Source organism: Sus scrofa, chromosome 10 (assembly GCF_054392235.1).
Source record: "Sus scrofa isolate SSC_HxYL_T2T_F1_AM1 chromosome 10, Sscrofa_HxYL_maternal_Yorkshire_Landrace_v2.0, whole genome shotgun sequence".
Taxonomy (NCBI): Eukaryota; Metazoa; Chordata; class Mammalia; order Artiodactyla; family Suidae; genus Sus; species Sus scrofa.
Genome location: NC_139392.1, coordinates 95,398,892 through 95,411,765, shown reverse-complemented (window position 1 = coordinate 95,411,765; position 12,874 = coordinate 95,398,892). Strand labels below are relative to the sequence as shown.

General features: G+C 55.8%; 1 protein-coding gene across 1 annotated transcript in view; it reads right to left on the bottom strand.

The window, feature by feature from the left end:
- LOC100625534 (uncharacterized) overlaps positions 1 to 12,874 on the bottom strand; it is a 28,260-nt gene that overhangs the window by 13,853 nt on the left and 1,533 nt on the right. The gene's annotated exons all lie outside the window — the stretch shown is intronic.

Below are 12,874 nucleotides of genomic sequence, written 5' to 3'. Positions count from 1 at the left end.
TGTGGGGAAAAAGACAAGGGAGCAAATGAGAGTGGGGCTGGCACCCAGAAACGTGGGCACGCTTTGCTCTGGGCCCAGGACTGGCCCCAACCATTGGTGGAAGGCAGTGCCCCTCCCTGCACCCCAGCCCCCGACGGCTGGGAGCATCTCCGCCGGTGTTGTCGAGCTCACTGAGGAAGGCCCCCTCCCGCCTGGGAGAGGTGACAGGATCCCATTCCTTCTGGGACAGGGACCCATCCTGCATTTGGGTCTGCAGTGGGGTCTCCTCTGCACCCCCCAGGTGGGGACCAACCCAGACTTGGCATCGGCCCCCTCAGCTGGGTCAGGGCCTCCCGACCGCGCACACGAAGGATGAGTCATGCCCTCTCCAGGGCCAGCTTGAGCCCTCGAGGTCCCCTAGCCACTGAGGCAGTGCTCAGAAATGCCATTTTTAGAGCTTCTCTGTTGCTCGGGGCCAGTGAATCAGAACTTGCCCTGTTGAAGTAGATTTGCAGAAGCATCGTTTCCCAGCGGCAGAGCAGGAAGAGAAGGAGCCGCGTGACGGGACCCGGCCTCTTCCACGGGGCCAGGCCCTGCGGCCCTGCACCCAGGATATTGAAGGAAGGTCCATGTGGGGAAGGGCCCAGGTCTGCAGAGCCTGGGTGGCACTGTCGGTGTGCAAACCGGTGGGGTGGGGGTGGACCCCACCAGCCAGACTCCTGGGTGAGGCCATATGAGAGCTGGAGCCAGGCCCTCTGCCGGGTCAGCGGCTGGAGGAGCAGGTCTGGGGCGCACCCAGCCCTCAACACAGCATGCAGCATGGCGTCTGGGCTTACAGGGTGCCCTCCACAGAGTGACGCCCCAGCTTCCCGGGGAAACCCTATCACGCAGGGGACCGTCCTCCTGGTCCTTGTGCCAAGGCCACCCCTGGAGCTGATTGATCAGAGTGGGGCCCTATGGGGACTGAGACACCCACGCCTCGAGAGGGGCTCAGCCCCCTGGACCACCCCGTCTGTGGCCCAGGAGAGCCCAGAGAAGTGAAGTCCTCCAACCTACCCTGCAGGCCTTTAGTGACTCTCTGCAGGAGGCCGCAATCCAGGCCTGCCAGACTGCTGAGGGGAGCAGGCTGGCCACAGGCAGCCACTGTCCTGTGCCCCGACTCCAAACACCCCAGTGTGACCGCCAGCATCCCCCTGCCCTGGCCCTGGTCCCTCCTGCTACTGGTGCACGTACTGCCTTCTTTGTTCTCTGACCACTGCTTTGCAGGACTACAGCCATGGCTGGGCAGGGGTTTACCATTGTCCTGAGAGTAATGCCAAGAGTCAAGTCCAGGATCAGAGTCCAGCGGAACAGCTGCACTCGGAGGTCACACTCAGACAAGGAACAGAGATAGTAATGGCTGCAGCAGCAATCCATGGCTGCATAACAAGTGGCCTTGCTTAGCAGCTCAAGAGCACAGACAGTTACTGTCTCAGCTTCTGGCCCAGGAATCCTGACTCGGCTTAGCCAGGTGTCAGCTGGGGCTGCAAGGCCAAGGGACACCATCCCTCTGTGACCTGATTTGGAAGTGACATTCCAGCTTATTTCCCACATTTGCTTTCCACTCGGGATGTGGAAGAATCGCTGGGTACCTTCCCCTGGCTCCAGCCCAGGCTCACCATGAGGCTGGGGGGGGGGGCCTCACTTTCCCATCCTGCTTGCTGGGAAGCACCGGATGGAGGGCCAACAGCAGCCTTCCCGCAGCAGGACATGGGGACTCACTGAGCCTGGATGGGGGACCAGCTGACCAGTCGGTGGAGCAGGCCTGGTGGGCAGTACCCACTGGGACCTCTGTGGGGCAGGCAGGGGCCCAGAGTGCTGGGTGGAGCAGGGACAGCCATGGGTCCCTGGGCCAGCCCTGAGCACCGAGGCCAGCAGAGCACAGGCCTCCACTGGGCCCCTTCTGTGGTGGAGGCTCCTTGGACCACTGCCCTGTCCCACCTGCTCTACAGTCTCAGGGGTCTGAGGACACCTTCTCAGTCAGGAGCGTCTCATTCATGCAGGTGAAGGAAGTACCACGGCCTCAGGAAGGGTCTAGACCCAGGCCAGACTCCCTGCCCGCACGTTCCTGAGCCTCTCTGTCTCCCCCTGCCTCTCTCGGAGAATCAGGGAAGGGAGAGGGCCTTGCTGCCCCCCAAGCAGGGTGGAGGCAAATTGATGGAGTCCTCCATGGTCCTGGCCCCCGAGTTTTCATGTGGTCCCCTTCCTTTCTCTCCAAAGACCCCACAGGTCAGGTGAATAAACTGGGGCTCAGAGAGGTTAGGTGACACGCCCAAGGTCACACAGCTGTTAAATGACAGAGTCGAACTCAAACCCCCAGTACATCCCCTTGGCCTCCTCAGGCCACTCAGGAGCTGGCAGGATGCCTGCGCCCCAGAACCCGCGCTGTCCGGGCTTCTCAGCTTTGCTATCTCTGCCTTGGCCAAGAACGGCGGCCTCAGGCTGCCTGGACCATCAGAGCCCCGGCGGGTGCCTCGCTGGGGGTGGGTGCCTGAAACCGCAGAGACAAAGTGGGCTTGATACCCAGAGGCCCTCCAGGGAGAGCCAGGCTCCCAGGCAGTTACCTGTCCCTCTCCAGCGCCGCCTCCAAAGCAGCTCATGGGGACATCAGCAGACAGTGTGGTCCACACAGGTCCTTCCCACTGCGCCTCCTGTCCTCTCTCCCGCGCACACGCGCGCGCTCACGCAGACACCGCTCGTGCACACACACAGCCTCACCTACAGAGAAAACCCTTCTGCCTGGAACCTGCCCGCGTCTCTTTAGTTCCTACTTGGGCACTTCCTCGCAGGCGGGCCCTGCTCTTCCCCTCGAAAGCAGAGGTGGCTACACCGGCTGGCAGGGCCCCTCAGTTGCCCCCAGTACCGCAGCCCCGCCCTGCGACGAGCCGCACCCGGGGGGCAGAGGCCAAGCGGGGTGCGGCGGGGCGGAGGGAGCACCTCTGAGAGCTGCCCAGGGATGGTTTGAGACGTGCTCAGGGCCGGCAAGGCCCCTGGGCTGCACGGATCCCTTTGGATACTCGCTCAGGACCTGTCGAAGGGCTGGAGAACTGAGTGAAGAAACACCTTTAATTCAAGGTAGCCTGGCATCCGGGCAATTCAGAGTCACACCAGTGCCTGCGTCACAGTCCTACTGGACAGCGGGCCCAGGTTGGGGACGCAGGCCTGCTTCGCTCCCCCCAGGGCCCGGCTCCCCCACCACGCTGTTGGCGGCAGGACCCAGCCGCTCTGGGTGCGTTCGTGCAGGAAGCGGGGCTCCGGGAAGGGGCATGGGACGCCCTCTTGCTCTCCCTGCCCGGGTCCGCAGCGGGCATCAGCCTGGCCCTGACTCAGACTAGAATCAGAACCGATCCTGTGGCTGAAAGGAACCTTAGAAACACCGAGAAGCTGGAGCCGGGCCCACCCTCCGCGACGCAGAAGCAGAACAGCCTGGCCCAGGAGCGGAGAGAGGAGGCGGCCGCGGCTGCCCTCCTGGCCCCGAACCCCAGCGGATGGGCCTCCTCCATCACCAGGCGCCCCGCAGAGCCCAGCGCACACAGGGGGCACAGGGGGGTCTGGGAGGAACCCGCCCCTCGCAGGAGGCACAAGGGAAGTGGATGAGCCATCCCGCTCCCGCTGAGTCCCGCGTCGCCCCCCGCCCTCGGCGCAGCGCGAAGGGATGAGGTACGGGGATCGCGGAAGCAGCCCTCGGGCTGAGCCTCCCGCAGCGAGCGAGGGGCCCGCCCGGCTCCCGCCCCACGTGACCTCCGCCGGGGCGGCTCCCCGACCCCTTGTGCCGTCCCCTCCCCCCTCCCCCCAACCCGCCCCTCCCCACTCCCGTTCCCCTGAGCTTCCGGAATCCCTGCTCCTGCATTTTCCTGTGTCAGCTTCTGCTGCGGACCGGGTCTGAAATCACAGCACCTGCATCCTCACTGCTCTTGCAGCCCCACGCACCTTGCAACGCTGTGCACGCGGCTGTGCTGCTTCCACCTCTGGAAGCCAATCCTGAAATCGTTTCAGGTTGGCAATAAAGTGTTCGACTTAGGGAAGCAGGATGTTTCCTTCCCCCAGAGCTAATGCGAGTGGTGGAAAAGCAGAGAATAACGCAATTATCAGTGCACCAAGCAGTTATTTTTGGTGTTTCGTAGCTGGTCTCTTTCCTCCTCATTCTGTATTATGTACTCAGCTGATTGGCTCCAATGGGCACCAGAGCGTAACTGGCAAAACATGAAAGGAATTCATCGCCCATAATTGGGGGAGAGATGCCGTTCGCGCTTGAACGCGGCTGCGTTCCGGTGGCGCATGTCCAGGAACCGCACCTGACGCTTCCGAGCACACAGAGCCCGGATGAACGCGGATAGAAGGGGCAGGCTCCTCCTGACAGCCGCGTGCTTCCCGTCACTCCTGCTTGCTTCCCGTTATAGAACCAGAGCCCCTCCCTGCTCCCCAAGGACCTGCTGCTGCCCAGGAGGCACGCGGCTGCCCTCCGCGTGGCACCTGCTCGGGCCGTCATTTCTGCCGTCAGCGTGGCCGGCAGGGGCTCCCGAGAGCGGTTTCAGGCGGAGGGGAAGGGCGTGTGTCCCCATCCCCGCCCGGCCCCTGCGCAGGCGAGGCGTCACTTCTGAGCAAGGCTCTCCGCGGGGAGGCAAGAGGGGACCCCCATCTGAGAGCCGCTGGGGGCGGGGGGAGCCAGCGTGCGCCGCCAGGACGACTTGCTGCACGGCAGGCAGCCCTCAGACACCCCTTCGGTGACACGTGTCCTCCCCTCGGCCGCCCCCCCCCCCCCCGCCCCGCGCGCTTTGTTGGTCAAAGCAAGACCCAAGGCCCCCCCCTGCTTCCAAGGGGACTGGGATCCGGGTCTCCTGCGAGGCGGGGCGGGGGGGCCGCTGGGGGTGTGGCTGAGCTGGAGAGAGCGGGCAGGAGCTGCGCCACACGCAAGTCACGTCGGGAGCAGGGACCGCGCAGTCCAGCTTGCTCTCCACCCAGAGCGGAAGCAGGATAAGGGGAGAGAGACAGAGGGTGCCCCCCACCCCCACGGAGTCCGTTCCCAACGTGGGATCCGTCGTGAGTGGTCAAGGGACACTGTGGTGACGTTTAGGGCTGGCAGTGGGTCCCAACGTGGGAAGAGAGCTAATGCCCGGGACAGCGCTCCTGCTCCCCTAGGGCCGCGGGCACCTGGTGGGTGAGGTCAGGGCTGCGAGGAGCTCGGCCGGGCAGCTGCGAGAGCCCACCGGCTGACAGCTAAGGGCATAGCCATTAGCATTCTTTAAAGTGAACACTCACTCACTCCTTGCCGTGGGAAAACCCTTCTCAGGCGCCTCCCTTTAAAAAAAAAGAGACAACAAATACTCTTCAGCGACAGAAGTCGTGCAGGGCGCCAAGGCCCCCAGGTGGAGGGGCGCTCTGTGAAATCGCCTCTCCCTCCCTCCCTGCCCTCCAGCCTCTTCCCCAAAGGCAACCACAGGCCAGTTTCCCGAGAGTCTGGCTCCATCTCCTGCCGCTGCAGTGAGGAGTGTGGACAGAAAGAGACTTCCTCTCCTCCCAGCCAGCCGGGCGACCCTTGCCGGGAGCAGGTGTTAGTGTTCACGCCACACCTGCAGGCCATCCACCTGCACCCGCCTGGGCCGGTCTTAGGTCAGTGCTCATCTCCCCGGGTGCCTGGACCAGGACCGGGTGGGCACCCGTGCTGACCTGCTGGATGGTGGCCCCACCGCCCTGGGTGTGTGCGGGGAAGGCCCTACATGCTGCTCTCTGCCTGCAGCAGTGGATGTGGAGCAAAGGCACCGCCTCCAGGCCAGGAGGACGGTGGAATCACCAGGAAGCAGCCTCGTCTCAGCCCTCCAGCCTCCAGAACCAGGAGAAGCAAAAAGGTCTGTTTTGTTTGCTTGTTTGCTTCGGCCCCACTCTGGGCATGGAGATGCTCCTGGGCCAGGAGTCCAGCTCAGCTCACTGTTCCTGCAGCGACAGCCCTTAGCCCTCCGCGGCACACAGGAACTTCCCGAAGGTTTGCTTTTGCAGCTGCCATCTGTGGCGTTTTGTTACGGCATCCGAGCTGAGACAAGGGTTGGTGCCGTGAGGTGGGTGCTGTGTGACAAATACCTCAGCCTGAGGAAGGGGCTCTGGCACAGGTGAGGGTAGAGGCTGGAAGTTTGGGGGGCGTGTTGGAAGAAGCCTGGATGAAATGGGACCTATTTAAACTTATAAGCGTCTGCACAGCAAAGGAAACCATAAACAAAATGCAAAGACAACCTATGGACTGGGAGAAGGTACAGGCGACCAACGGGGATTTAACCTCCAGAATATACACAACTCGTACAACTCAGTTTTAAACCAAACAACCCAATCGAAAAATGGGCAGAAGACCCACATAGACGTTTCTCCAAAGAAGACACAGATGAGTGACAGGCACAGGAAAATACGTTCAACGTCACTAATCACTAGAGAAACGCAGATCAAAACTGCAATGAGGACTCGCCTCACACGGGTCAGAAGAGCCATCATTAAAGAGCCTACAAGCAGTAAACGCTGGAGGGGGTGTGGAGAACAAGGACCCCTCCGACACCGACGGCAATGGAGGGTCCTCAGAAAACTAAAAATAAAACGACCATATGACCCAGCAATTACTCTACTGGGCATATATCAGGAGAACACTATAATTTCAAAAGACACATGCACCCCAACTCTCATTGCAGCACTGTTTACAATAGCCCAGACATGGAATCAACCTAAATGTCCATCGATGAATGAACGGATAATGATGCGGTATGTGTATATACGTAATGGAATACTACTCAGCCATAAACAATGAAATAATGCCATTGGCAGCAACATGGCTGGACCTAGAGATGATCACACTAAGTGAAGTAAGTCAGAGAAAGACAAATGTCATATATCCTATGTAGACTCTAAAAAAATGATGCAAATGAACTGATTTACAAAGCAGAAATAGACTCACGGACATAGAAAACAAACTTGTGTTATCAAAGGGGAAAGTGGGAAGGGATAAATTAGGACTAGAGGATTAACAGATACACAACCCCGCATATAAAACAGATAAACAGGGCCGAGGTGTACAGCACAGGGAAGCGTACCCCAACGTCCTGTGATAACCTATCATGGGAGGGAACCCGAAAAAGAGTAAGTGTTTATATGTGTGTATGTGAATCACTCTGCTGCACACCTGAAACTAACACAACATTGGAAATCAGCCATACTTCCGTCTTTTAAAAAACCAGCAGCCGGGACGGTGAGAAGGGACAGTTGGTGGAAATGTGGACACCAGTGGTGACTCTGGTGGGAGCCTGGACAGAGCAGAGGGGGAGAGGGAGTGTCTGTCACTGGGAGCAGGTGTCCCCACAAGGGGAAGGCTGGCAGCATGGTGACCCCTGTGACAAAGTGGCAGAGAGCTTGCTGGGCTCCGGGGGGTCGGGGGAGGTGGTGACACTGGGCATCTCCCGACCAGGTTGCTAAGCCAGGTGGGAGGGGCAGACCCTTTTCCTTAGCTAAGATGTGAGAGCGGAGCAGGACGAAGCCAAAGGAACCAAACCTCGGAGATCTGGAAAATTCTCAGCCCGTCCACACTGTGAGAATGAAAAAACTGTGCTGTGGGGAGAGGCTGGGGTGTGGCCGGACCATCGGCTCATGGAGATACTCTGGTGTGAACGATGTGCTCAGCCAGGCCCGGCTTTCCCAGCAGGGACCCTGATGACACTTTTGGCTCCGGGAGACAGAGACAGGCCGAGATCGGGCAGGCTGTCAGACTCCTTAGACTGCAGGACAGACGGCTGTAAACATGCTCTATCCTTCAAGGGAGCAAGGCCCCGAGGCAGCTCAGGGACCAGCACCTCAGGCCAGGGCGCAGCCTGGAGCAGGGCAGCCTCCTCCCTGGTTCCTGAGGCCAGGACTCAGACGAGACGCCAGAGGAGAGGCCGGGTGAGGTCACGGCCAGAAGGGGCCATCTGCAGCCAGGAAGGGGCTGCACCCAATGCGTACGGAGGTTCCCAGGCTACGGGTCAAATCGGAGCTACAGCTGCAGGCCTATGCCACAGCTACAGCAACACCAGGTCCTTAAACCACTGAAGCAAGGCCAGGGATCGAACCTGCATCCTCATGGAGGCCAGTCAGATTCATTTCCACTGAGCCATGACGGGAACTCCCAATGCCTTTTAAATTCCACATAATAAATTAATCTTGCCTCTAGAATCTTCTGCCTCCGAGCAAGAAGTTAGGGCTTTGATCAGCCAAGATGCTGCTAAATTAAACTTTAGGAAAGCTCGCTGGGCTGGAGCCCTGGGCACTGTTACCCTCTAAACCCGGCTCCTCCGTGGGGCTGTGAGAGCAGAGGGGGCCCCACAGAGAAGGATGGGCCACCGGGGGCACCCTCCACGCAGGACCTACCCCCTCCTTGTGCCAGTCCAGGGCCAGCCCACATGCTTCCCGCTGTGCCATGGATCCAGAGGCTAAGCCGTGGGCCTGGGAAGGGACGGGGAAGCCCCCTGGAGGCCAGACGCTGTGTCACAAGAAAGAGGCCTCTGCTCTTGGAGAGGAAAGTTTAGATAAAGCCTGCTGCCCACATTTCCAGGCAAACTCTGCAGGCTTAGCAAGTAGAGGGGACAGAAGGAGCCTAAGAATGACCCTCCTGGTGCCCCTGGATGCCCCTAGCCCAGCAAGCCCTCAGCTGCATCCTCAGGCGCCATCTCGGGTCCTAGGTAGCCTGACCCACATACGTCCCAGAGGCCGTATGCTCTCTCAGAGCTGCCCACCCGGCCCCTGGTCAAGGGCACAAAAGTGCCACAGCCCAGTCCACGGAGCAGGCCCACCTGTAAGGACAAAGCTGAGGACAGAGGCCGCAGGCTTGGGAGTCTTCCCTCCACCTTCTGGTGTCAGAATGAGGGTGTGGCCTTGGGGTCAGACACTTCCCCTTTTATGGGGTGAAGGCTCGCCGGTGCGGCGGGATCCAGCGGTGGGGGCGTCACGGAGAGGCGAGTGTATGCTGGGCACAGCCCCGGGAGGAGAAGCCAGGGTGATCCTGCCCTTCAGGGACCTGCAGGAGCAATATTGACCCTTGAACTGTCCCTGTGCTGGGGACTGAGGCTGAAGTCATGGACTGTTTGGGACTGGGAGGCTCCCGTGTAGGGAAAACTGCTGTGGGGCCATGAGTCTTGCTGGCCTTTGTCCATGGAACTTTCCTGCCCACGATGCGCCTCCTCCCTCTGCAGGGAGCCTGCCCACCTGGCTCCTGGATCACTGTCCCCAGCAGACCACTCAGTCCCCAGGTGGACACAGATATGGCCTCCAGACCTCCTTCCAATAGCTGAGTCCAGACCCAGAAGCTGTGCAGCAGTCGAAACCACTGGCTTGAAAACGCCACAGGATTTTAGATATCCAGACATCTGTCGAGATCATCTGTCAGAGTGTATACCTTAAAAATCATTTAGAAGACAGAATTATGAAGAAATAGAAACTCTCAACACACCAATGACTAGTGAAGAGCTTGAACTAGTAATCAAAAAACTCTCAGTTAAAAAAAAAAGTCCAGGACCAGATGGCTTCACGGGTGAATTTTACCAAACATTTTCAGGCCTAATGCCAGCCTTTATCAAGCTATCGCCCCAAACAGAAGAGGACAGAACATTTCCAAGCTTATTTCACGAACTTTACAATTACCCTGATGCCAAAACCAGACAACAAGGTAAAAGAAAATTACAGGCCAATATCCCAGATGAATATAGATGCAAAAATCCTCAATAAAATATTAGCAAACCACATCCAACAATAATTTTAAAGGATCACATACCATGATCAAGTGAGATCTATTCCAGGGATGCAGGGCTCAACACTGACAAATCAATCAGTGACACAAAACGAATGTGAAAAATGAAAGATAAACTCACACGATCACCTCTACAGATGCAGAAAAAAGCATCTGACCAAGTTCAATATTCATTTGCAATAAAGCTTCTAACAAAGTGGGTTCAGAAGAAACATACCTCCATATCATAAAGGTTGTTTACAACAAGCCTGCAGCTCACATGCTCAGTGGTGAAAAGCTGAGAGCTCGCTAAGATCAGGAGCAAGCAAGGGTGCCTGCTCTCATCACTCCTGTTCACCACAGTATTGGAAGTCCCAGCCAGTGTAACTGGGCAAGGAAAAAAATAGAAACGCCATCTAAATTGGAAAAGAAGTAAAACGATCTCTATTTGCAAATTACATGATTTTTATATAGAAAATCTTAACTGAATTCTGTAAAGTTCATACAAAACCAATATATAAAATCAGTAGTGTCTATATTCTATATACTAGTAACAGAAAGACAAATTAAGAAAATGATCCATTTACAATTGCATAAAAAATTACCTAGGAATTAATTTAATGGAGGTGAAATACTTGCATATTGAAAACTATAAAACAATGATGAAAGAAATCAAAGATGACACAAATAAATACGAAGATGCTGTGTTCATGAATGGCAGAATTAATATTGTTAAAATGTCCATACTACCTGAAGAAATCTATGGATTCAATGCAATTCCTATCAAAATACAAAGAGCTTTTTTTTTTTTTTTTTTACAGAAATAGAACAAATCCTAACATTTTTATGGACCCACAAAAGACCCCAAATAGCCAAAGCCATCTTGAGAAAAACAAAGCTAGGGGCATAAAGCTTCCTAATGCTATGAAGCTGCAGTAATCAAAACAGTATAGTATTGGCATAAAAACAGACATAGAGCACTGAAACAGAAATAAACCCATGCAAATGCAATCAATTAATCTATGACAAAGAAGCCAAGAAAATACAATAGGGAAAGGACGGTCTCTTTTTTTTGTTTGTTTTTTGTTTGCTTTGTTTTGTCTTTTTGCCACTTCTTGGGCTGCTTCCGTGGCATATGGAGGTTCCCAGGCTAGGGGTCAAATCGGAGCTGTAGCCACCGCCACCGGCCTACGCCAGAGCCACAGCAACGCGGGACCCAAGCCGCATCTGCGACCTACACCACAGCTCAGGGCAACGCTGGATCCTTAACCCAGTGAGCAAGGACAGGGATTGAACCCGCAACCTCATGGTTCCTAGTTGGATTCGTTAACCACTGAGCCACAACGGGAACTCCAGGACGGTCTCTTTAATAAACAGTTTGGGAAAACTGGACGGCCACATGCAACAGAATGAAACCGGTCCTTTCTTACACCACACACAAAAATCAGCTAAAAGTGGATTGAAGACGACTTAAAACTCCTAGAGGAAAACACGGGTGGCAAAGCTCCCTGACATCAGTCTTGATGATGTGTTCAGGGATCTGACATCAAAAGCAAAGGCAACAAAATCGAAAATAAACAAATGGGATTAAATCAAAGTAAAATGCTTCTGCACAGAAAAGTAAGCCACCAATAAAATGAAAAGGCAACCTACAGAATGGGAGAAAATACCTGCAAATCATGTATCTGATAGATGTTGATATCCAAAATATGTAACTCATCCGACTCAACAGCAAAAAACCCAATTTAAAATTGAGCAAAGGGGAGTTCCTGCTTTGGCCCAGTGGGTTAAGGATCTGACGTTGTCTCTGTGGTGGCTTGGGTCACTGCTGAGGCACGGGTTCAATCCCCAGCCTGGCACAATGGGTTAAGGATCCAGTGTTGCTACAGCTGTGGCGAAGGTCACACTTTCATCGCAAATTCAGTCCCTAGCCCGGGGAACTTCCATATGCCATGCGTGTGGCCAAAAGAAAAAAAAAAGGTAAAAATACATAAAATTGAGTAAAGGATGTGAACAGACATTTTTCCAAAGAAGACATACAGACCTACAGATGGCCAACAGGCACATGAAAACATGCTCATCAACACTGCTAATTGACAGGGAATGCAAATCAAACCACAGTGAGCCATCCCTCCCACCTGTTAGGATGGCTGTTATCAAACAGACAACAAATAGCAAGAGTGGGAGGGGATGCGGAGAAAAAGGGTGCCTCCTTCACCAGTGGCGGGAAGGAGATTCGCTCCAATCACTACGGGAAACAGCACGGAGCGTCCTCAAAAAATAAGGCAGAACCACCACATGACCGAGGAGTGCCCCTTCTGGGTATCTGCTTAAGAAACCGAAAACACCCACTCCAAAGAAAAAGCAAAGGCTGTGCCGCCCCGTTCAGGCAGCATGACTTAGAGCAGCGAAGACGGGGAGCCAAGTGAGAGTCCTTCGATGGATGAACGGATGAAGACAGTGGAGAGATGGATACAGGCAATGTAAACATTCAGCCCTGAAAAGAAGGATGTCCTGACGGCCGAGACATGTCAAGTGAGATAAGTCAGACCGAAAAGACAAATACCACAGGATCTCACTCATCGCAGGAATCTAAAAACAAAGCAAAACACCAAGGTCACAGACACAGTGAACAGGCTGGGGTTGTTAGAGGCAGGGGTCAGGAGTGGGTGAAATGGGTGAAGGTGGTTAAAACAAAATACCTAAGACCTGGGGATACAGCAAGTTGAGTGCTGTTCTGTGGGTCTTTGAAAGCTGTTAGGAGAATAAACATGACATGTTCCTGTCACACTCACACCATTTGTACCGTGTGAGGTGACCAACCTTCACCGGACCTGGTGTGATCACTGGACAACAGCTCCATGGACCGAATGGTTGTTATACACCTGACACCACTCCCACACCGCCGGTCAGTCCCATCTCAACAACTGAGAGGGTCGTTTCGTTCCACCTCTTAGGCAACGTGAGCCTCCGGGGAACTAGCAGGTGAGTCCACCCAGGGCGCCGGAGACCAGAGCCGCGCGTGGGTCTCGCCGCGGGCACAGAGCCCGACGCAGCCCTCCTTACCCCCGTCTTCCGTGTTCCCTTTGCTGACTCTGGGCACCTCTGCCCACTTCTGCCCTCCTGCTG